Genomic DNA, 23,023 nt, shown 5'->3' with positions numbered 1-23,023 from the left:
GCAGAACTAGCATACCAATCAGTAATTAGCCACAAGTTCAAAGTTTGACTCCCTGGTGTGTTTGTAAAGGTTCATGACTAAGGTGCTGCTTTCATCTCATGGACTCTTTTTTCCATTTCAAGTTGATATTAGAAGTAGGAGATAATCCATTACTAAAAGTTCCCTTGCAAGTGGATATTAACCCCAAGTTAATAAGCATCACACCTTAAAGGAAGGTGGTCTGTATAGGTGACACATGGCCTGGACATTGAATGTGTAAATTATTCCTTCTATTCCTGAGTGAGAACTTCTAAAGGATTCTTTTAAAATGCAAAAGAAAAGGTATGTTTAGTTAATTGTGCATTTTTCAGCTATTGGTAATATACATTTCGTAAAGTTGATACCTGGTGCTGTAGACTGTGTAAATGTAATGATCCTGCTTGTGTTATTCTCTTGGACAAGTTATCTCTACTAATTTATGCAAAACACTGCTGCAGACAAAAAAGCACCACTGTGCACATGTATTTATGCCCAGTGGGAATCTGAGGACAAAACAAAGTGGTTATTGACTTCTTACACTTTAAATTATTTTAAAATCATGGCCAGATTGCATTTATGATGATTTCAGGATTGTTAAAAACCTCAGATCCGTATGTCAAGACTGATAAATAGTGCATGTCCAGACAGTGATAAATAACAGGAGCCTTTGACACACTTCACCACTGCTGGTGTAGAAGTGGAGATTTGTAAAAGAAATACTGTAAGATTTTATTAATGCAGTATGAGTGGAAATGCTGAAGACTTAAAGTTTTTTCGCTATATCTTTTCACACTTTCCAGTAGTTCCAGAACCTTTTCAGAGTTTTCCTAGTTTATTTCTTCAGAACTGTAGACAGAGCTGGTGGAAAAATGCACCTATAGCAACTGTTGCTTCCTTTAGGCATCTTAAAATACAGTATTGTTTGAGCCACAGGGTTAATGAATCTCCAGGGTAACTGTTGCCTCACATTTAATGTTATGTGACAGTGACATGCCCATGTTGCAGGAGATGTGACCTCCTCAGCTTTGTGTAGCAACTCTGAGTCTCTCTAGATTTCCACACAGTGCACACAGAGTTTGAGAGATAATGTAGGTGCGTTTTATGGACCTCTTGAGATCCCAGCACTGTGGCTGGCAGTTTGAGCCAGGATTGTGCTCTACTAATAGAAACTGTTGTTGAAAAACATACTTATGTCAAGCTATGAGAGAGAAAAAAAAAATTAAGTGATGAAGGGAAATCAGTGTTGAAATTTCTTGGATATTTTTCTCTGTTTTGTGATTTTGTTATTAATATGTACTGAAATGTATGCAAAATGGAGGGTGAAAATGACAATCCCCTTTGGCCTGGAGTGTTTATATTAAGTTTAGCACAGTGAAGTTCTCATCTTTATTGGAACACTTTGGTGCCACTAGAAGAAAATTAATGAAACAATAAACATAAGAATGTAGTAGTGGTAGAGGTACTGAATCTTAACTGTTCAACTGTTAAGTTGCACAAAGATGCATCACACAGAAAACATGTAAGACCATAAATTAGCACCTAAGCACTCCAAGGAATGTCAGAACTAATGTTGACTGTGCAACTGTTAGTTAAACCTGTTGTGCTGGCATTTCCTGGAGGAGATACTAAGCAGGTATTTTACCTTACAATATGATTTGACAGCTTGAAGCTTTAATGGAACACACTGTCCTGAAGAGTTCTTTGACACTTGAGAATAATCTTCTATGTTACTTTTCAATCAGAAACGTAATTTTCTATTTTACAGGCCAAAATGAAACATCTTGGGCATTTGGGTGGCTGTGAGCCTAATCCATGTCTTTCTTTAAAATATCCTGAGACACCTGAAAACAGGCATGTTGATTGACCTCATTGGTCAATTGCATGTTGTGTGATGTCAAGCAGTCATACAAATGTTTGTTGCTTAGTGATTTGTGACAGGAGATGGACAAAGCTCAGCCAGTAGCAATGAAATTGCACAAGTGATCTCCTTGTGCTAGGTTTCAAATTGCAAAGCATAGTGAAACAAACCCCCCTCAGATTTGGGGGTTTTGGCAGAGGTATAAATGAGGCATTAAAAGTTGTGTGATATTTTCCAACCTAGGAGTCAGCATGTGTGCTCACTATATTTAGATAAGAAAGCTTTTATTGCGGTATTTTGAAAAAAAAAAAAAAAATCACATTTTTTCTTCTTTCTTATTTTATTAAACACTGTTTAAATACAGAACGCTGCTAAATATAGAATTAGAATACTAGCTGGTCCGCTCTGATGACTCCAGACCCAAGCCTCTTCTTGCCTCTTCAGTAGTAGGAGAGTTTTTCTTTCTTCTGATGAGGACTCGTGCTGGTGAGTCCACTGTGTTCAGTTTTGGGTTCCTCACTACAAGAAAGATACCAAGGTTCTGGAATGATTCCAGAGAAGGGCAGTGAAGCTGTTGAAGGGTGTAGAGAATAAGTCTTACGAGGAGCATCTGAGAAAACGGGGGTTGTTTAGCCTGGAGAAAAGGAGGCTGTGGGAGACCTTATTGCTCTTTAAAACTACCTGAAGTGAAGGTGTAGTGAGGGGTTTGGTCTCTTCTCCCTAGAAACAAGCAACAGGACGTGAGAAAATGGTCTCAAGTTGTGCCAGGAGAGGTTTATATTGGATATTAGAAGACTTTCACTGAAAGGATTGTCACTGACTGGAAGAGGCTGCCCAGGGAGGTGGTTGAATCACCATCCCTGTAGTTGTTTAAAAGAGATGTAGTGCTTAGGGACATGGTTTAGCACTGGACTCGGGAGAGTTAGGTTAATTATTGGACTCAATTATCTGAAAGGGTCTTTTCCAAGCAGAACGATTCTGTGACTATACTGAGCTGTCTAAATGAACTCTAACAGTGTGCAGAATGTATTACACTGGGAAAGAGCAAAGTAACCAGGTTGGAGGTTCCTTGGTGATTTTTTTCTTCTCTCTGAGATACGTAAAAGCTGTTCATAACTAAACTGAAATATATTTTTCTGTGGCACTGGCAGGGTGGATAGGAGGAGCAGGAATAATGGAAGTGGTAAAATAAAAGTCAAAATAGCTGTTCAGGGAGGGCTGAAGTTCATGATAATCTTTATTTACAGGGCTGCACCTGACACCTGAGCTATTTTGCAATATTACATATACCATAGCATTTTGAGTACTCCTGGGAGATCCATCGGTGACAGTGGACCCCATTTAGAGAGGAAAAGTTGAGTCCACTTGCTCCCTGTATTCATGCAGTACAAAAGTGTGAATGTAAATACTTTTAAGTCATACCCTGAAAGTTCGGTTCTCTGTGTTAAAAATTTGCTTGACTTTTTTTTCAAGAAGTCTGGGATGATACCTGTTACGCTAGAGATGTTTCTGAAAATTTTGCCCATAGTTCAAGACTGTGAAACTTCAGTGCAGAGGTGGGAAAAGGTAGGTCCGATACATCTACAACTTCTCAAGTTCTTGGGGTCTGTATAGCATGGGTTTTTATCAGCCATGTCAGTATCTAAGTGAATTATACCAAGTGAGTTCTGTTGCCATCATTTATGCCTTTCCCTTTTGTAGGAATCAGTAGGCATCGTGTAATCTTTTTTCTCAGGTAGTCTTAAATTCTTTGCAGCTCTTTACAGCATTTCTTGTAATGTGACAATGCACCAAAAAGTTTTAGGTTACCTCCTGGAGCAGGCAGAAATGCTTCCTAAATCTCTAGCATACTGTTGGAGAGCTAGTGTCACTGTTCTTGCCATTTCTGGTTGGTGATAATTGTGTTTAGTGAATAGTAAACATTTTAAGTTGTGCTTTATTTGTTTATTTTTTTCTATTGCCCCTAAGTCTCTCAATGGACAGCTGCCGACTTAATCTATCCTAAAAGAAATCCAAGATAATATCTAAGCTCTAAAATGAGCCTCTGTGTAAGTGCTGTAAAAGAAGCTGTTGTCTGTAAAGTAAGAAGTGAAAAAGCCCATAGAATTGTAGAAGAAAAAAAAAATGTGATGGTCATAAACTTATGTTAGAGGACAACAAAATTGTTATTGCCTGAAACCCAAATACTGCCACACTGACAATATGGAAGTTAGTCTGACTTGACTGAGTTTCATTATCCACCTTCAGAGAGGAGCAAAGAACAACAAATGGTCTTTTAAGATACTAAAATAAAATATATCTTATGAATTTGCTTTAGATTAGTAAGTTTGCTTGCAACAATTGAGTAAGTCAGCCTCATCATTTGAGTGAGACAAACAAGTCAGTAGTAATGCTGATTCCGTTGTTCCTTTATGGCTTTCTGACCAGAAGGACAGAAATGTTGCTCTTAAAAAAGGGAGAAAGAAACTATATACCACCATTCTGTATCATGTTTGAACATATTAACCATGACCCATATTTCCACTGTCTTTCATGACAGTTGGTTTTCATGGCTTGAGGGGCATATGTGCCTCTGTTCCCTTTCTTGTCTCAAAAATTCAATCCAATATATTTACTTCTGGTGGAATTTCAGAATCCCCTGAGCTCTAGCTCTGGGCTATTATGGACTATCATAGAATGGTCTGGGTTGGAAGGGACCTTCAAGATCATCTGGTTCCAACCCCCCTGCTATGGGCAGGCACAGGAGAGAAGTAGACTATCATCAGCTTAAAATCAAGTTTCCCAGTTTCTATGACAGAGAGAGGGAAAAACAGTGGCTCCTTCTCTGAATGAATTGCACGGTGACTACTCCCAGGTACTTAGTTATTTTTATTCTTAAAAACACTTGGGTCTGGTTGCCCACACATTGAGATCAAAGCACATAGTGCCTCTGGTGTTATTCCGTCTTAACCAGTAGGTTAAGCCAAGTTCTTGCACTTCAGTACTTCTCTTCAGTAACGTGACCAATAGTGTATATACTGTTTTCTTAAACAGTTTTAAATATAGAACAGAAGTAGAAGGCAAAAAGTGTTTTTCAAGGCACTAGTCATCTGCAAGCCTGTTTGTTGTTTCTGAGCATCGTGTCTAGATAGGTAGATCTGTATCTACCAAGCTATATATATATTTTTCTGTAAACCTGGTGAGACTCCTGGAAGAGCTTCCCTGAAACTGCCTAGTCTTCCTCCTGCAAAGCTGTTCTGAAAACACTGTAGAAATATTGATTGTATTGTACTTCTAGGTCTCTAGATGTCCAACAGCAAATTTTATAACTCTCTTAATGTTTATCATTGATTCTTTGAATAATTCAGGTTGGAAGGAACTGCAGGAAGTCAGTGAATCCCTTGTTCATGGTGCAGCTTACATTAAGTGAGTCACAAAACTAGCCTTTTTGCTAATTGATTGCTAAGTCAAGATTGCATGAGACATGAGGAACATTTTTACAGCAAAAATCCCTGTAAACTTTAAAAACACATCCTTGAAAATGTTTTACTTTTTCTCTTGTATTTTATGGGCCTCCTTCTTGTCCCTTCCTTAATTTTCTCCCCTTTCAATCAGTGCTTTCTTCAGCATTCTCTTTCTGTGATGGATTATTCTATTTGCAGCAATAGAAAGACATGCTTTTGCTAAATGACTTTTATTAAGTTGCTGGCAGCTTGAGCCATGGCTGCCTTTCTCTGCCAATATTGATAAACAGGGGAGGGATGTCCCAGACTCATTGTGGAAAATGAAGCAAAGAACGGAGACAGGAGATACTAAACTTGCATAACATCTTTTTGCATTGTGGTGCATTATATTTTATTTTGAAATACAGTTCAAAATGTATTTGGAAGCACTACATTCAGTAGTGTTTGCTGGCAGAGTGCATGAAGAGCCTGTAATATTAAAGGTTTAGGCTTGCAGTACTACACGTTGAAGATAACTAGCAATGAGGGACATGCTGCCAGCTACAGGACACCTGGCAGCTTCTAAGAAGGCAGATTTTGTTGTTGGGAGGTGAAAGGTGCCTAAAATGTTTTAAAGGCTATGTGAGGAAGTTGGACTGATGTCTTTTTCACAGTGTACTTCAAATTTTCAGCACTGCTGCCTCTTCTTTAAGCACTAAAACTTGCTTATGCTTTAGAGGAAATGAAACAAGATGTTTTAGTATTTCAATTACTAGACAAAGCAAAGCTGGCAGTATTCATAGTAGGGAAACTGCTTCCACAAAAGTCTAAAAGGAAAAGTAAGGAATGTGGCTCATCATCTGTGCCATTGAAGTTTTTTTTTGTCAGTAAATTAGTTTTAAAATATTTAGTATTTGGTCAGCTAAGCTGAAGTGAAAAGCATTACCTGTATACATAGCACTTTGTGAAGTTTTACAGTAAGGCAAACAGGAACAGAAAGAATTGCTTATCTTGGAGCAATATGTGACATCTAAAGGGAGGATTTAACTGGCACTGTATGATTCATGGCAGTGGCAAAGGATAGGAAACTAAGGAAATAATTGTGGGAAGCTTCTTGATTTTATAATGGATTCTTAAAGTAGTATTCAGGTTTTTTTTAACAAGAACAAAAAATAAAGGTATTTTTCCTCTGTTGGGAATGCTGTGCAACCTCCTCACTCTGAGTCCAGGAGACATGAAATATTGATGCAGTGGGAGATATTTTTGTAACACCTTTGAGAGAGTACTGTGGGAGAGGAGGTCCTTTCATCCTTTTAATGTCTGATGTGAGTTCTAAAGTTCTGTCCCTCAGCCAGCCAAGTTGAGTTCCCTTAGGAAGTAGAAACCTCATCAAGTACTAGTGGCCATTCTGTTACTCTAATTCAGGTGATAAAAAGGGGGAGCTGAAGCTTTGTGAAAGTTGTAGGCCTGTATCTGATTAGAAAAGGCAAACCTAGGCTGCTTCATAAGCACAAAACCATCCCTCACACCTCTTTCTATTGTCTTAGGCTGCCTTTCTAGCTTCAGGGGGTGACAGTCTTACAGCTGGGCTTAAAGCATCTTCACAGCCTTATGATGTATGTAGATATGTATGTAAATGAAAGTTTAAGATTTGCAGAAGGCAATAAATCTTGTGTCCATTTGCCTTGCAAAATTTCTTATCCACAGTTGGTGAGTGGGAGAGTGTATTTGTTACTGGCAGAGCTTGTCAAATCTATAATACTCAATTGTTTTAAAGAAAGTGATATTATAATCTGACTTTCTAGAATGTTTCCCAGTACAAAAAGTTTTAAAACAAATGCACTTCGTTTAGACTGGAGATTTTGCCAAGATTGATTTCCCTGGCTGGGAGCTGGCAGTGTTATAGATATGTTATTAGATACTCATTATACTGACAGCGTAATGCACAGTTCTTTCAAGTCAGTGAAACTATTTCTTCTGATGCCTTTATGTGGAAAATTTTGATCTGCCTTTCTATCTTGCCTGTCTTAGCAGTACATAGTGTAACCCTTTTATGCAGATGAAAGATAACTTTCTGGATCTTTTCATTATCTATGTATTTTATTATGATGATGATTTTTTTCATTCAGTGACAAATTAATTTTGGGAATGTGCGGTGATCTTTGTTTTCAGGATGATCTGTTATTCTTCCCTCCTACCTCACACCTCCAGTATGTATGACTTGTGAGTAAGTTTCCATTTCTGCCTTCTCTTCGTTGAAGCTGGCAACCTTCTATGTGTTTTACCCTATGCATATGTGCATAGCTGCAGTGTGTGAGTGCTGCAGAAGCTGTTTACCACAACCTCTTCCTGGGGTAGATGGTATATAACACCAAGGAATTGTCTCATAAACCAAAATTTCTTACATACCTAATGAATATGTTTGTCTGCAATCAGCCAAATATTGTAATTCTTTTTCATTAACATGGAGATTTCCTTGCTGCAGGAGGGCATCAGAGTACCCTTTCCAGGGATAAAACTTAGTTCTGTCCTGCATAGCCAGAAATGGTTAGGAGTTATGTTATTATATGATTTTTTTTTTTACCATGTCATAGGTGTCAAAAACAATAAGACATTTGTTCTGACCTGTGATAGCTCTGTGACATGTTTTACCATTCAGTCATATGACTTAGCTATAGTAGTCAGCAAGTAGAATGCCTCATTTTGACCAACTTTATTGATTTCTAGAGGAGGAAAATCTAGTCATTAATTCTACCTGACTCTCAGGATTTGGAAAGATGCCTTGAAGAATGGTTGTTCTGTACCTTGGACTACTCATGTGCCTTTGTAAATGGTCATATATTGTGGTTTTGCCTATTCTACTCTATTACAATTCCTTATCCTATTTTGAACAGGAGGGTTTAGATAAATTTTATTTTGGTTTAAGTAACAGATTGTTCACTTGAGTTTAGTGCCCTGTTTGTAAAGGTAGTATCAACATGGAAGTTTGATCCAGAGTTTTCTTTTGATAGTGGTTTATTCTAAATGAATGCTACTATTAATCTTTTGTCAATTAGTCCAACTTGCCCCATGACCTTCCTTCTCTCTCATAAAAGGATGCCTTCATTACAGGAGGGCTGGGGAGAGGGGAGGAGTTTGTTCTGATAATACTCTGGAGGTCTGCACACAGTACAACAGGAAGAGGACAAACTCAGCTGTTGTTTCTCAGCCACAGGTGAATTTTTAAAGGACAACTGTTCTGCATAGGAACTGAGTGATAGACGCCCTTAGTAACGTGAGCCCTCCTGGGATGTGAGTGAATATCACATTTTTTGTAAGAGGTTCATAGGAGAATGTTATTAGGACTGTTTAGGTTTTGGAGGAGTTTTCAGCCTATATTTTATGTAATGCTCAAAATGGAAAATAGATATCTTTTAACAGAAGCTCCAAAATGAGGTTTAGGTAGGAACGATTCTTCTGGAAGAATGTTGGTATGTACATACCTTAAGTGAGTCAGATTCAAATGTGGCTCTTTGTACAACAAAGATTTTCTCAGTGAGTTCCAGAAGCCTGAAGTTCTTTGCCATGCGTGGAAGGCCTGCTCTAGTGTTTGTCTAGATCTGTGTTTAAACTGAGGAGATGCGTTCACCTCTCACTGACTGCTTAAGCTGTGACCTGGCAGCACTGGATAGTGAGTGCCTGAACCCTAGCTTCTGTCTTCAAGAGATGCTATAGCAGTAATAACAAGTAAATCACCAAGTGCAGTCAGTGATCTAAATATGACCCTTAGTGCCTAGACTAATGCTGTCTGAATTAGATTAGTGCTCAGACTGATGGGTCTTGCTTTAAAACCTTCGCTGAAATTATGTAAAGATGCACACCCCAGACAGGAGACTAATTCCCAGTGCCTTGCTGTAGGAATTGAATTCCTGCTGTGTGTCTAAGTGTCTGAAAATTGTCCCTGTTCAAGCTTAAAAGAAAAGTACAGTTTCATGGATGGGATTTTTTTTATTTTTAATTACTGCATCTAATTAAAAACGAGGGTAAATCACTGGAATATTTATCAATAGAAGATATCACTAGAAGATAAATCAATAGAAGATCTTCAAAATAATGAAAAAGGATAATAAGCACAGGAAGTTCCACCTCAACATGAGGAAGAACTTCTTTACAGAAGCACTGGAATAGGCTCCCCAGAGAGGCTGTGGAGTCTCCTTCTCTGGAGAATTTCAAGACCCATCTGTATGCCTTTCTGAGTGACCTGCCCTAGATCCTGTGGTGGTCCTGCTCTGGCAGGGAGGTTGGACTTGATCTCCAGAGGTTCCTTCCAACCCCTAACATTCTGTGATTCTGTAATTAACAGTTGAACAGGTAACTGTCATTGTTATGTTGAAACAAGGTATAGTTGAAATAATTTCCTTGTGCTTTTTTTTTTTTTTTAACATAAAGGAAGGGAAATCAAAGTTGTTGTAATACAAATTTCATTAAAACTACTTTTTTGCCCTCTCCAATAGCTGTGTGAGTCTTGAAGCCATAGTTATATTTGAGAGAAACACAGGGTTCACTGGTAATCTAGACTCCATATTGTGAGGCTTGAAGTTTCTGGCAGAAAAAAATACACAACTAAAGGTGCCACTGTGAGGCCATGCTTTCAGTTATGTTCATATGCTTGCAAACACACAAGTATAAATAGATAAAATTTAAGAACACGCATGTTTTCCAGGCTTCCATATCAAAGTCAACAGTTGAGAACATAATGTGGCTCTTCTGGCTGCACGTGGAAATTGCTGGGCAGAGCCTTAAAGACTGTGAAACCCATTTATGTAATTGCATAAGTGAAGTTATGCAAAGCCATGGCAAATAGAAGCTATAGTTAGGAGGTGTGGTTACAGCTTCCACGCATAAAGAAAAACTAGATTTAACCTAGCTAGTCCAGGAACTAACAGAGTATAGTCTGTGTGTTTGAGCAGGGATGTCACTAAGCCAAGGGTCCTGGTTCTTGTGTCCTTAGCTACTAAAGCCTGAAGCCAGTGCACATCAGTCATTTTGTTACACATGTTGCATCTGTTTACAGGACAGTTGAGAACTGTTGCAACACACATGGGGATTTTTTATGTGCAGTTCATTTTGCTACTGGAGGTGCAAATCTTACTGATGTTCTTTGCCTAAGCACGGTACTGGGTGAGATTTTTACTCCCGAGAGTTCCAATTCCATGTCCTGAAGCAGTGAGCAGTAAAGGTTAGGCAATTAACTTGTAAGCATCAAATCTCTTGCTGCCTCACAGTTAGATACTCACCTGAGAGGCTACATATAACAGACTGCAATTTGTTTTAATTTCTAAGCAGTGAGTGAGAACACTTGATTACTTACTGGGTTTTATTCTGGAGGCTATAAATTAGAACTCTAGAACAGGAATGTTATAAAGAAGTTTCCCCTTGAACCAAAGCTTCTACAAAAAATCTTTATGTGAAGTCAAGGTTTACATACATGGAAAGACTGGAAGACTGACCTGTGTTATTAAACATGTCAATTAAAAAAAAAAAAAAAGGTTTAACTTGATTAAGTCTTTTATGTGGATTCTTTCTGTTCCCAATTGAATTACAGGAACTGCATAGAGCTTTCTTGACTCTGAGAAAGAGAGTTCATGCAGTCTCTTGATGTAGCCTAGCTGATCTAGTTGAATTCCACATGTGTAGTTAACATGGTTTAATATTTCTGGATACCTCTAACTAGAAAAACTAGTCTTACTCTAATCTGTTCATTGCTAGCACTGATTCTTGAATGTCTGTCTGGTAAGTACTGAGGCAAGTTAGTGTGTCCTCTGTATTTTATACTGGCTCTTGTCCTCACAGAAGTTAACAGTGTGAATATGGGTTACCCTTTATGTTTTTGCAGCTGTCAATTTTGTCTTTAATGTGCTGCTGAGCTGAAAATACCAAACTTGCTCTCCTGCTCACTGACCTTTCCTCATCAGTTTAGCAGGATAAAAATGGGCAGTGAAAGGCTAGATGGAAGATGGAAAGTAAAAATTACTCCAAAGTAAATGTACCTATTGGGTAACTGTCTTCTTGAAGTACTTTATGTAAGTGCCAGCACATGGTTTAAAAATAAACAACATGAGCATGAGAGCTTCTTTGAAGCACAAAGAGAAACAAAATAATGTTTGATGTATTTACAGAGTATGATTTTCAGCCCACACAATACCTGATTGCTCTGGGACTGAAGGCCTCCCATATGGAAGAAGGGGGGAAGAACAGCAGACTCCTTGTTGCAAATGCTGCATTTGTGTTTTTTATTAAGTTAGGCCTCCCCCCCTAGTATGGGCTTTTTCTCTGCAGCAATTCTAAAGTAGATTTTCATGGTGATATCAAGGACAGTATGTATGAGCGGGAAGGAGGAGAGGATTTGAAGAAATTGTTTAGTGGTAGATATCTTCTAAAACAGCCAGTTTAAAAAAAATCCCCCTTATTCATTACTTGCATTTCATACACTGAAGTTTGTCAAATTAACCCTTGGAAGGTTTTGCTTTTAAGAAGGAGGAAGAAGTTTGGAACTTTCTTTTTGTTATTGTTATTTTAAATTTTCTGTTTATTGTATTATTTTCAAGTGCTGAACATAACATTGCTCCATCAAGGCTTCTTTTCAGTTGTGTATGCTTCAATGGGTGGTTTGTGGGTTTTTAAAAACAAAATAATAGAGAATATTCTTTCTCTTAATACAGTGAGGTCAAAATAAAAATTCAGAATCACACTGGCATAAAATTACAAATATAAGAATTATAATTATACTAAGTTTTCTTTAATAAAAATTAAGAAATGCTGAAATTCAGAACTCTATAGTGATGAATGTTGGTTGTGTAGAATTGAGAATGACCAACAGTGGCAGTTGCGTGTAATTGGCACTGTCCTTACTGGGCTTCATTTGAAATGCTCTTTTCAGTAGTGTAAAATAACTTTTCCCACTTTTTTTTTTTTTTGCTTCAGTTCATTTTCTCATTCACTTGACTGTGTGCCCCAAAGGTTTTATCAGGAATAGAACTTAATGTGGCATACAGTGTGTTTATGTTTGTTTCTTATATTTGCACGTGATAATCACCAGCCATCTCAGCAAAGATCTGGGAATAGTTTCTCAGCTGCAGCTGCATAGGAAGTAATAAAAAAATAAAAATGTATTTATGTATTTGTGTGTGTGCTATGCAAACAGGCTTAAAAAAAAAAAAAACACAACACAAAAAAAACCAACAAAACAAATCAATTTCTCAGCATCTATTGTAACAGAGGAGAAATATTTTAAAAGCAGATTTTTGGAGTCTGGATGATTTTACCCACTGCAATGTTTTTACATATATTATTTGTGTCATTTAGAAGTGGTACTGCTGTAACCAATGTTTGCTGTATTAGTTATGAAAGGGAAAACTTTATCAGTGACCACCATAACAAGCACTGTTGTCAAATAAATGCAACTGGGTAAGTATCCTGTGCTGCAAATTTGGGGAAGAATAAGTTACAGGCTTGCAGTTAAAGCACTGGACATGTATTAGTTTTCATCTTGGTTAGATTAATGATGGAAGCTTAATTCATTTGATAGCTCAAGAAAATACATGCTGATAGTATAGTGGTTTGCTGTAGCAGATACTGTTTTTTGGGCTATTTCTTAGTGTGAATTCTGGACTAGATTAGTAGAGGGTGCTACAGCAAGGCAATTTGATTAATTGATAAAGTCCTACCCTTCATATACTGCTAATTGAACTTATGAGTCTCTTCGCATTCTTCAAAGGACTATATTCCCTTCATCCTGCTGGTATGTGTGGTAGTATTGGAATTACCTTGAAAGGTTGGAGAAGGGGGCACGGGGTTCATTTGATCACGTGTAGATGTTGATATTTGGCTTTACTCTGAAGTATTTGAAATGTCTTTTGGAATGTTAAGTGTTTGAAAGAATCATAGAAGAGATCTACTTTCATGTCTCCTAAAAATATTTTGGAGTTTCTCTGAACCTTTTTGTTGAGGCAGAGGCTCTCTAGGTTGAATCCCATTTAAGCCCTGCTATGCTATGTGACAATCACCTTATTTTTAGACTTGACTTACCTGAAAATGGGAAGGATGGGGAGAATAGAAAAAAAGAAATGGTAATTTCACAAATTGCTTCTCAGCTTCCCCTGGTATGAGCAGTTTGCAGACAGGTGGTCCCTGTACTCTCTGTAACACAGATGAAGCTTATTGATCAAAATAAATTGTGATGATATGTGTTGTTACCTTTTCCTCTCAATTCCACTTCCAAATAATGTATTATTGCAGCCACAGACTCTTTTGGATAAGTAACACCTCTGTCAACACTTTCTTTTACTGTCAGCCTTTGCTGCTGATCGTAGCACTCAGACATCCCAACCAAAGTCTGTACTGTGTCCCTCATGTTATAAAAAACAATTATTCCTGGAATTGGACCAATAACTAGTGGAAAAACAGTGTTATCTCATTATATAGATGGAAAACTGAAACAATTGTGATTTGACCAAATTGTGTAGGTCTTGACCCAGAGTTACAGGTAGAACTCATATTTCCTGAGTCACAGCCCATTGCTTTTACCTGGAAAACCAGCATTGTTCTTACTCTTAATCTGTCTTCTTAAGAAGGTTAATGGGGAGTTTCTGTGCCACTAAAAGTTGCACTGAGGTATAACTGTAGACACTATGGAAGATCAAACCAGAGAAGGAAGTGCCATTTTACAGCTCTTTTATTTTAATTCATTGCTTGATTATCGTGTAAATTTCTACACTTCAGTGCCCAAAGCTGTGCTAGTTCGTTCACCTGGTCAAGCAAGCATTTCTGTAATCATTGTCCTGTCTAGATCAAACTGCAGTGGTTTAAACCTTTTAATGTTATATTTGAAATTAATTTTGTCTTATTTTCATCAGTAATCCCTCCCGATTGATTACACATTTTTGAGTGCTTTAAAGCCATGTACTAACTTGTCTGTTTAAATACTTCCCATTAGAAGATGCTTTAAAAGTTCTGAATTATATTTGTTGCCATAGCAATACTCAGTTAAAAATTCATAAAATGGCTTTTTATTTTCTTCCTACCATAGGGGAATTCACAAAGGAGATACTAAATCTATTTCAGATACAGGGGATTCATCAGGACTGTGTGCATGGGAGACTATGGGGAGAAGGGGTAGGAAAAAAAAAAGGTCCAGAGTTTAAATCTACTTCAGGAGCATCAAAGGGATCTACAGTGATGGGAAGGCTTGTCTTTTGATTGTGTCCTGTATTTTGGTTCCAGGGGGGCTTGTGTAAAAGCTAAAACTGATGTGGAAGAGAAGTGCCTGCAGAAGAAATCAGTTTGTCCATTCTTGTTTTCCCATCCACAGTATGATGTGCATTTCTGTTTCTTCCTTTGGTCCCTAACAACTTGAAATGGTGCCACTATTCTTGGTTTGTGAAAGCAGAATGGGCAAAAACTAGGCTCTGAAATTGTCATTCATTGCTAGTATCTCATCAGCTGTCTTCATAAATCTGTTTTGAGTAGTCCTCTGCCAATATTTTAAATTTTTGTCGGAGTGTCAGCAATTGCAGCCTTAGTAAACAACTGAAACCCCATATAAAGCTAAGTTTTGTATAGCTCTGATTAAGTTTAATCTGAGTTGTTTTCCCAGTTTCAAGACTAGTAGGTGGCCTTGGAAAAGTTTGTCTTGGGTGTGTTCAGCCTCTTTTGCCGAGTTTTTCTAGACTCGGCTGGTCACAGTACACTGGACAAAAAAAGTCTTGATTAACTGTGTGATGTTTCATATTTTGATATTGAATACTTAATTTCAGTATTAAATTACTGCACTCAAAGGTGTGGTAATTTACAATGAAATCTCAGTGGTTTTATTTCTTCCGTGGAGGATTCCACCCCTCAAAGTCCAGGTCTAAAGAGCTGTTCGAATTTCATGTGGCCTTGAGAGCGGCTGTTTCCACATGCCCAGTGAACTGCAGGAGTGTAATGAAGTGGGACAGTATTGGATCTAGGGCGAAATAGCAAGTCAAGCTCAGTATTTTTGTCTATATCAGTTGATTACAGAAGTGGAAAATAGTGTAATATGGGGTAATGTATGTTTTCCTTTTTATTATTTTTATTGGAAGAAGTAAAATTTGAACAAATACTAGCATAAACCAACACTTGCTTTTGTTCCTGTTCCATCAGTGTATCTTTTTTCCTTTTTTAATTGAAAAAAGAATCAAACCTTCCCATTGTATTAGGAAATCCTATTTAGGGTTTTGTAACTGTCTGTTTATTTAAAGGGGTAATGGAGGCTGGGGATGAAGTATTAAATGCTACACTTCATGGAAGTTCCCCAGCTGTTATCAGGATTCATGTACAAACTAAGAAACAAGATCAGTCCTTGCAGCACACTTTTGTGTCAGTTTTAAAATCAGAAGGTTGCTAAAAAAAACATAGAATTTTAAAATAGATTCTTCTTACTTACATCTGGGATTTTGAGCTGTTATGGTTCAGTTCTTCAAGCTCTTAAACCTCTTGTGATTTGGAAGAAGAAAAACAAATATCAGGCAAGTTGTCATAATTGCAAGAGCTGCAACACTGAGATAACAAAATATTCAGAATGCAGTTCCTCTTCAATTAGGCTATGGTTCTGCAAACACATAAACCATGCATTCCCTTCAGAAAAGCAAGTAGCCTTGTAGAGAATGGACTACTGTTGATGAAGTTAAGCATTTGAAAAAGCAGTGCCAGGATCAAAGCTGTAGCTATCTAGCCTTTGGTTTCAAGGGCTTGTGGGTGTTTCATTAAGATACCAACAATTTAATGTACTCTGAACTGATGGAAGACCACTGTAGTATAGGAAATGTGGGAAATCTGATATTTAGTTTGTTTCTAGAAAGTCCAGGAGAACTGTTAAACAGTACTCTCATTTGACAATGTGTAAATCTACAGTTAGGTGAAGAATAAATATTGGTAAGTGCAGACAAATCCAGAAAATCACTGTAAAAGTTGTATTAATGGGTTTGTACTTTCCCCCCGATGAGTTCTAGAACAAGTTTGTTGAGCTTGGAAGTTAGTGTAAAATATGGAAAAACTCCAGGCTGGCATCTGAAAACGTGACCTGTTCCTATTCAAATAGAAGTAGAAATTCTTTTGGTTTGCCTGTCCTACTATAAGCTCTTTGTGGGCAATTCCACATTGCAGGAATGAAGTATAATTTATGTGTTTTTCTCTGCCTTGAGCTGAGCACGAATCTAGTTTCCTATGAAATAATTATCTCCATAACTTAAGTCTGCAGATGTAATTCTTACTGCAAGGTAGCAGTAGTCTTGATGAGCACAAGAGGTACTTTTTTCTTTTTACAGTGTTACTGTCAATTCCAGAATAGCAGATCAGAATCACACCTCTGCATTCTGTCCAAAAAGCAAAGATGGGATTCAAAACCATGGAAATAAGTACTTAGCCATTATTATTTCCCTTCTTTTATTAATATTTTAATTCTCAAGTCTGTAAGCTTTTCTTTGCTGTAGTAAAGGCTAGAAGTTACTTCTCACTAAAAGTATAGATCTTTATTCAGTGGTATCGTGTAGTGAATAATTTGTAGAAACTGAGGGTCAGGGTTGAAAATCGCCACCTAGGAGACTGAAGAATGATGTAAGTGCTTCTCAAAGTACAACACTGGAGATGTCATAACAATGTGATCTTTGAGGTGTAGGTATTTCATTGTTTAAATTGTAGCTCTTTCTTATGATACCAGGAAGGAGGTTTCTGATTCAGGGCCCATGCTTGAGAGCAAAAGAGGTTGAAGATGGGGAGGGAGGAAGAGAATAAAGACTCATCTGGATTCTGGAGGTTTCTCTTCTGGTCAAAACCCAGGAATAAGTTAAACGTTGACCCTACTCAGGAATGAGCAAATGCTGTGGCTTATGAAGTACTTGTAGCAGACTTTGGATGTAATCTTGGAATGGTTGGTGGAGATCATATAAAGAAAAAAGGTCATTGTAAGGTGAGGGGAAAAGTGGGTGAAAAAGTGACTAGACCAGAAAGCACTTTTAAGTTAGCAAATCACTGTCTCACCTTCTAGCATCTATACATTATTTTTGAGAAAAAAAATGTATGATCTGCAGACTTCTCTTGCTTTTTGTTCCTTTAGCCCTTGTTGCAGCTCTCATGCATTTTTCCTACATCCAGCTAGTTTAGAGGTGACACTTAGATTTTGCTAGTGTATGTGAACTCCTTGTCAACTGTTCTTTATGCATTATCCTACATCAGAAAATTGCAAGAGTAGAATTGGTAATGAACGTGGTGAATTGAAGACTGACATATTCTAACTGTTTTAAATAAATTTCTCCACTAGCATAGAGAACTTGTTTTGAGTTTGTGGTGTTCTAAGGAGGTGAATAAAACGTGATGCTGGAATGGGATTCTGTGTTTTGTGAATCTCCTTATTCTGAACAGTAAAGGCTTGCCAAGTTGTAAATGCTGCATAGTGTATAAATGCTGCTTACAATAAAATATTATGTAGAAATTAAATTGCATAAATATCAATAAAGCAACCATTTATATCTTTAAAATGGCTAAATTCAAACTGCATAATTCTTCTGAAATGAAATGTGTGACATGGAGTGTCATGGAACCTATTCAGAAAGTGCAAGCAGAGGAAGAAATATTTTTCAGTTTAAGAAGTTTCAAAAGACTGCTAAATAGTCTCAGTAGCTGTACTACCTAATTGTTATAAACTGAAGCTGAATATTTTCTAGATTCCATATAGTGTGTGCAGGTGCATGTTTGTGTGTGGTTGTGTGTATACAGGTATCATGTGTGTGCGGTTATGTGTATGTTTTTTCTTTACAGCAGCTCAGTTGTTAGAAAATACTATTATTCAATCACAGAAAATAAAGCTTGCTGTAGCATCCAAACAAAATTTATGCTCCTTCTGCTGAAATATTTAACAAACATGAATTCTAGAGAGACATCACTCATAGAAATAGGTAGACATTATTCTGTGTTTGATACAATCACTTTGGTAAAGCAATGAGCTGAATTAATTTCAATCTTTATTACAGGTACTAGGGAGAAGAAGAACTTTGTCAAAAACAAAGTAATGAAATTAGTAAGAGGGATAACCACTTGTGTTCCAGCTTTTAAAGCTGATTTATTAATAGTTTTTTCTGAAAATCTGGACTCACCTATTTTTGAAGTTTGTTATGTTACCCTAGTAGGTGATGGCTAAATATGGCAAAGAGTTTTGCCTTTGAACTTAATTAGCTGAGGCTCAGCTCCCTCAGCTGGTGACTGAGGCAGCAGTCTGTTGACAGTTGGCGCCAGCGACTTTGGATGGAATTTTGTCTTGTTCCTCTGTGTAAAAATTTTAATCCCAGTCCTGTATGGTAGCTTTCATGTTCTGTTCTTCCTGGCTAATACACCTAGAAATAGCAGCTGCCTTAATGAACAGTAAGGCAGTGATCCTTAGCGTACCTGTAACTAGCTGACACTGACAAGGTCTGCTGGACCTTGCAGGCTGTGCCCAGAGCTGCTTGCTTTTGCTTAAAAATCTTTGAATGTTTTGTTTGGCAGGAGCTATTCAGTTCTGAATGTAAGGTAACACTGAATGATGTTGTATTGGTATTTGTCTATTATAAGGGTCTGACTATAATTGGAATTACTCAAAATTTTGGGGTTGGAGGTATGATGTTAGTTCAGCTTATGGGGTGGCCAAACTCTAAATACCATTTATCAGGAATGTGTTTAATTTTCTATAGCTTAACGCTTTATGATTCATGACCCTAAGAAGGAACCTACTCAGAGCTTCAAAAACTGTTAAAGAGCTGTGAAAATGCAATATGTGTTTGGGTTGTGGTTGCTTTTTTTTTTTATCTCCTAAAACTATCTCTGTATCTCAGCCTAAAGCAACTTTTGTAATTGTGATAGAAAACAAGTCCATTATTATGTGTTGGTCCTTGCACACCTCTTAAAAAGTTGGTTATTTCTTTGCTTCACTGACAGGATCGTTCTTTCCTCTTATGCAGTGATCATGTTCTCTTCTTGTCTGTCATTCTGAAAGAAAAAATTCTGATTGACTAATTATGCCCAGGAGCATATGGTAGCAGAGCAGCTTCATGCATCTTTCTAGTGTCCTTGCCTTTGAAGGAGTCAAACAGCAGCATTCCCATCTCCCGGGAACTTGTCTTGGGGAACGCACGTTATTTCTTTGTGTTACTAGCAGAAGAATTGTGTGTGGTCAGGAGGGGTCTTTTCGTTATCAGGTGGCAGTCTGATTCTCCATTGGTTGCTTCTTGTGGTTTAATCCCAGCTGGCATCTAAGCACCACACAGCCACTAGTTCACTTACCACTCCCCCCACCCTGCCCCCAGTGGGATGGGGAGTAGAACTTAACAACAACACACACACAAAATAAATCAATCCTGGGTTGAGATAAGAACAGTTTAATAATTGAATAATAACAGCAATAACAGCAACAACAATAATAGTGTGAAAAGGAAGGTAACAAAAAGAGAAATAAAATGCAAGGAAGCAAGTGATGCACAATGCAATTGCTTACCAACCAATCCCCAGCCAGTCCCCAGCAGCAACTGATTCCTCTGGCCAACTGCCCCCAGGTTATATACTGAGCATGATGTCATATGATATGGAATATCCCTCTGGCTCGTTGGGGTCAGCTGTCCTGGCTGTGGCCCCTCCCAGCTTCTTGTGTACCTCCTTGCTGGCAGAGCATGGGAAGCTGAAAAGTCCTTGATTTAGGGTGAGTGTTACACAGATGTTTTAGTTGTTGCTATCAATGTTACTCTTGTACTAAATCCAAAACACAAAACTGTACCAGCTACTAGGAAGAAAAGTAAGTCCATCCCAGCCAAAACCAGGACATAACTAATCATTATTTAGATTTTTTTTCTATAGGAAATAAAAGAGGAGAATGCTTTAGGTTGTTAATTGTTTAGGAACACAAAAATCCAACAACATTGAGAGTAAGACATATGAATAGAGAAATGAGTATTTGTGCAGCTAAGACTTTCTGAAAAAATTGGACAAATGGGCAATATCTAAATTTTACTCTGTGCCTCGATTTTCCATTTGGAAAAATGTATTTCAGGATAGAATCTACTTCTGGGAAACAATGCCAGGTCTTCCTTGCTTAACTTAATATTTCCTTATAAAACTAAAACACTTGCTTGGCACATTCAGTCTGAGAATTTCTGGGAAAAATTGTTTTCCTAATGCAGGTATGTTTTTATTTTAACCTTGGGAGAAATCTCTAGAAAGTCCTGCTGCTTCAATAGTTGCAAAACTAAGTAGTACAGAGCTGCTAAAAGAGACTATTATGCAGAAAAGTGACTAGGAGCTCAGCTATATCTTGGAGTGAGGAGCAGAATTATCCTGGAAAAAAAATTGTGGATTAGCAAAGGACTTGTCTGTGCTCATAAAATGGTAATCAACGTAGTCAGTGAAGTGGGATGTAAACCACTGCGGGACATGCCCACAGTACTTTGCTTTGCATTCGATAATTTGCAAAACAGAGCTTACTTATTTATCACCAATACAGTCATTCTGCATTTAGCAAGAGAAGGCAATTTGAGTTTCTTTTACGGATTGAGTTTCCCTGCCAGATTCTGAATCCAGGAGTCCTGCTTTCCTTTCAGGGGGATTTTCTGGTATGTTCTTAATTTGTTTGAAACCGTCCAGCCAATTACTTCTGTTGCTGTTTATTAGGTTTGCTACTTGTGTTTTTAATGATACTCAATATAGCACGTTTAATCCATGTTAAGCACATTATTCAAATTCTTTTATAATGGGGATTGATTTTTAACCAAAAAAGCTAGTCACAGGATTTTCTTGTTACTGGCAATTTATCTAGTGATATATTGTGATATTTAAGTTAATGCTGTGCTAGTTTATAAAGTCTCGAATAATTTGGGTTTTAACTACTATTGAATGCATTATATCATTGTTGGTAATGTATAAGGTAAAGGAGAACATTTAAAATACTGCTCCCTGCTTTCATTTACTCGTACATTTTCAGGAAAACATGTTTTGTTCTTTATTGCTTCTTATTGGGTGAGAGTTCTTAAAAGCTTTTAGTTATGTGACTGTTGTAGAGTGTTGCAACTGGACAGGGTGCTATATAATCTCATCCTAGGCTCCCTTTCTCACAAAGGTTTGGACTAGAGAATCTTTCAAGGTCTGTCCCAACCTGGGCCATTCTATGATTCTATGTGAGCCATAGTAAAAAGGTACTTTTTTCCACAATTAAAAAAGCAGAGTATTTTCCATGTGGGAACAAGGAGATGGCAGAAGTTGGCATGAAGTTACTGCTTGTTGAGGTCTGTGTATGTAACCAATTTTGGAAAGAAGGGCTATAATAAAATAATGAAAGAAGGGAAAATTAATTTTCACATGTTCTATAGGCTTTCACTAAGCTTTAGTTTCTGGTTCTATAGTTTGAAAGACTTCCCTTCTGTGCCTTCTAGGTGCACGTCATCAACTGGATAGTTGGCATGAGAAATGTAATGCATTTCTAAATAAAAATAAATACAGAATGTTTTAGAAGTGCCTATTTGGACCTAATGGCCTCTTAAAAATTTTATTTTATTATTATTATTATTATTATTATTATTATTATTATTATTATTATTATTATCATTATCATTATCATTATCATTATTATTATTATTATTGTTTTTATTCCATGAAGCATAAGTACAGGCCACCCAAATCCAGTCAGTAGTATGCTCCAACTCAAGATTGTCAAGGTACTGAATTTAAGACCCCAATTTAACCTTCTTTAAGAGCATGATGGTTGCACAAACAAGCTTAAAAAGCGTTTGTTCTGTGGGTTGCACACCAAGAATTTTAGAACAAAAGTGAGCTTTCCAGCATACTTTGGACAGTGACATCCAGGAAAACAGGAAAGAAAAGGTGAGAGAGAAAATCCCCTGAGGGTCAACATCCTGGATATTGAACCTCTCTTGTGTATTTAAGTGCTCTTTGGATGAAGCAGAATTTTGGTTGTCTAGAAGTTTGTTTTCCAACATTGGCAGGCAGGCAGGAAAAATATGCTCAGTGGTAAAATTTCCCTCTCATCTGTGAGTCTGTTTTATGTAATTTACAGCAGCTTGAGCCAAATGGCAGCTCATGGGCCAGATTTGGACTGTATCATGCTTCCATTTGTCCTCTCACCTTTTCCTCAGAGAAGATGGACAGTGACTCTTTGGGGCTTGAAAGCCAAATTACTCCCTTTGTATATAGCCAGCTACTTGGACCAAGGCCTGCCACCACAGCAACGCTATGTAAAAAGTGATGGGAAGTAAACAGGGGCATGCCTCTCACTGTCCACATATTGGGTGTTGCAGTTTCAGCTTTCCCACTGGCACAGCTCACAGCTGGGGTGTAGGATTATCATAGTTGTGATCTTGGACATATAACTACAGAAATTAGGTCATGCAGATTTAAGTTATGATTCTGTAAAGTATGATTTGCAGTTATGTAGTCTGAGAATGATAATGATATAGATAAGGAAAGGAAGGTTTTTACCTGACTAAAGGATAACCACCTGGCTTTACACTGGAGACAGTTCCTCCAAGACATTTGAACAGCATCCTACTTTGTCTTTGGATGGGTACCAGTTGGGGGATGTGTTGTCTCAATTGAAGAATCACTTGTGATGTCTTCTGATTGATTTCCACCTCATTCTTAAGTAATTTATTTTAACCTTTACTCTAAGTCCATTAATGCCCCCACTGAGGTA

General features: G+C 37.6%; 1 protein-coding gene across 4 annotated transcripts in view; it reads left to right on the top strand.

Annotated features, from left to right (window-relative positions):
* Positions 1 to 23,023, top strand: part of LARGE1 (LARGE xylosyl- and glucuronyltransferase 1) — a 275,262-nt gene that overhangs the window by 22,770 nt on the left and 229,469 nt on the right. Inside the window, exon 1 of one of the 4 annotated variants that reach the window (XM_051625678.1) lies at positions 19,990 to 20,023. The exons of the other annotated variants lie outside the window; for them this stretch is intronic. The gene's annotated coding sequence lies outside the window, so the exon portion shown is untranslated. Of the gene's footprint in view, positions 1 to 19,989; positions 20,024 to 23,023 lie in introns of those variants that run through there. 4 annotated transcript variants of the gene reach the window in all.

This window comes from Apus apus, chromosome 1 (assembly GCF_020740795.1).
Source record: "Apus apus isolate bApuApu2 chromosome 1, bApuApu2.pri.cur, whole genome shotgun sequence".
Taxonomy (NCBI): domain Eukaryota; kingdom Metazoa; phylum Chordata; class Aves; order Apodiformes; family Apodidae; genus Apus; species Apus apus.
This window is presented reverse-complemented; position numbering and strand designations above follow the sequence as displayed.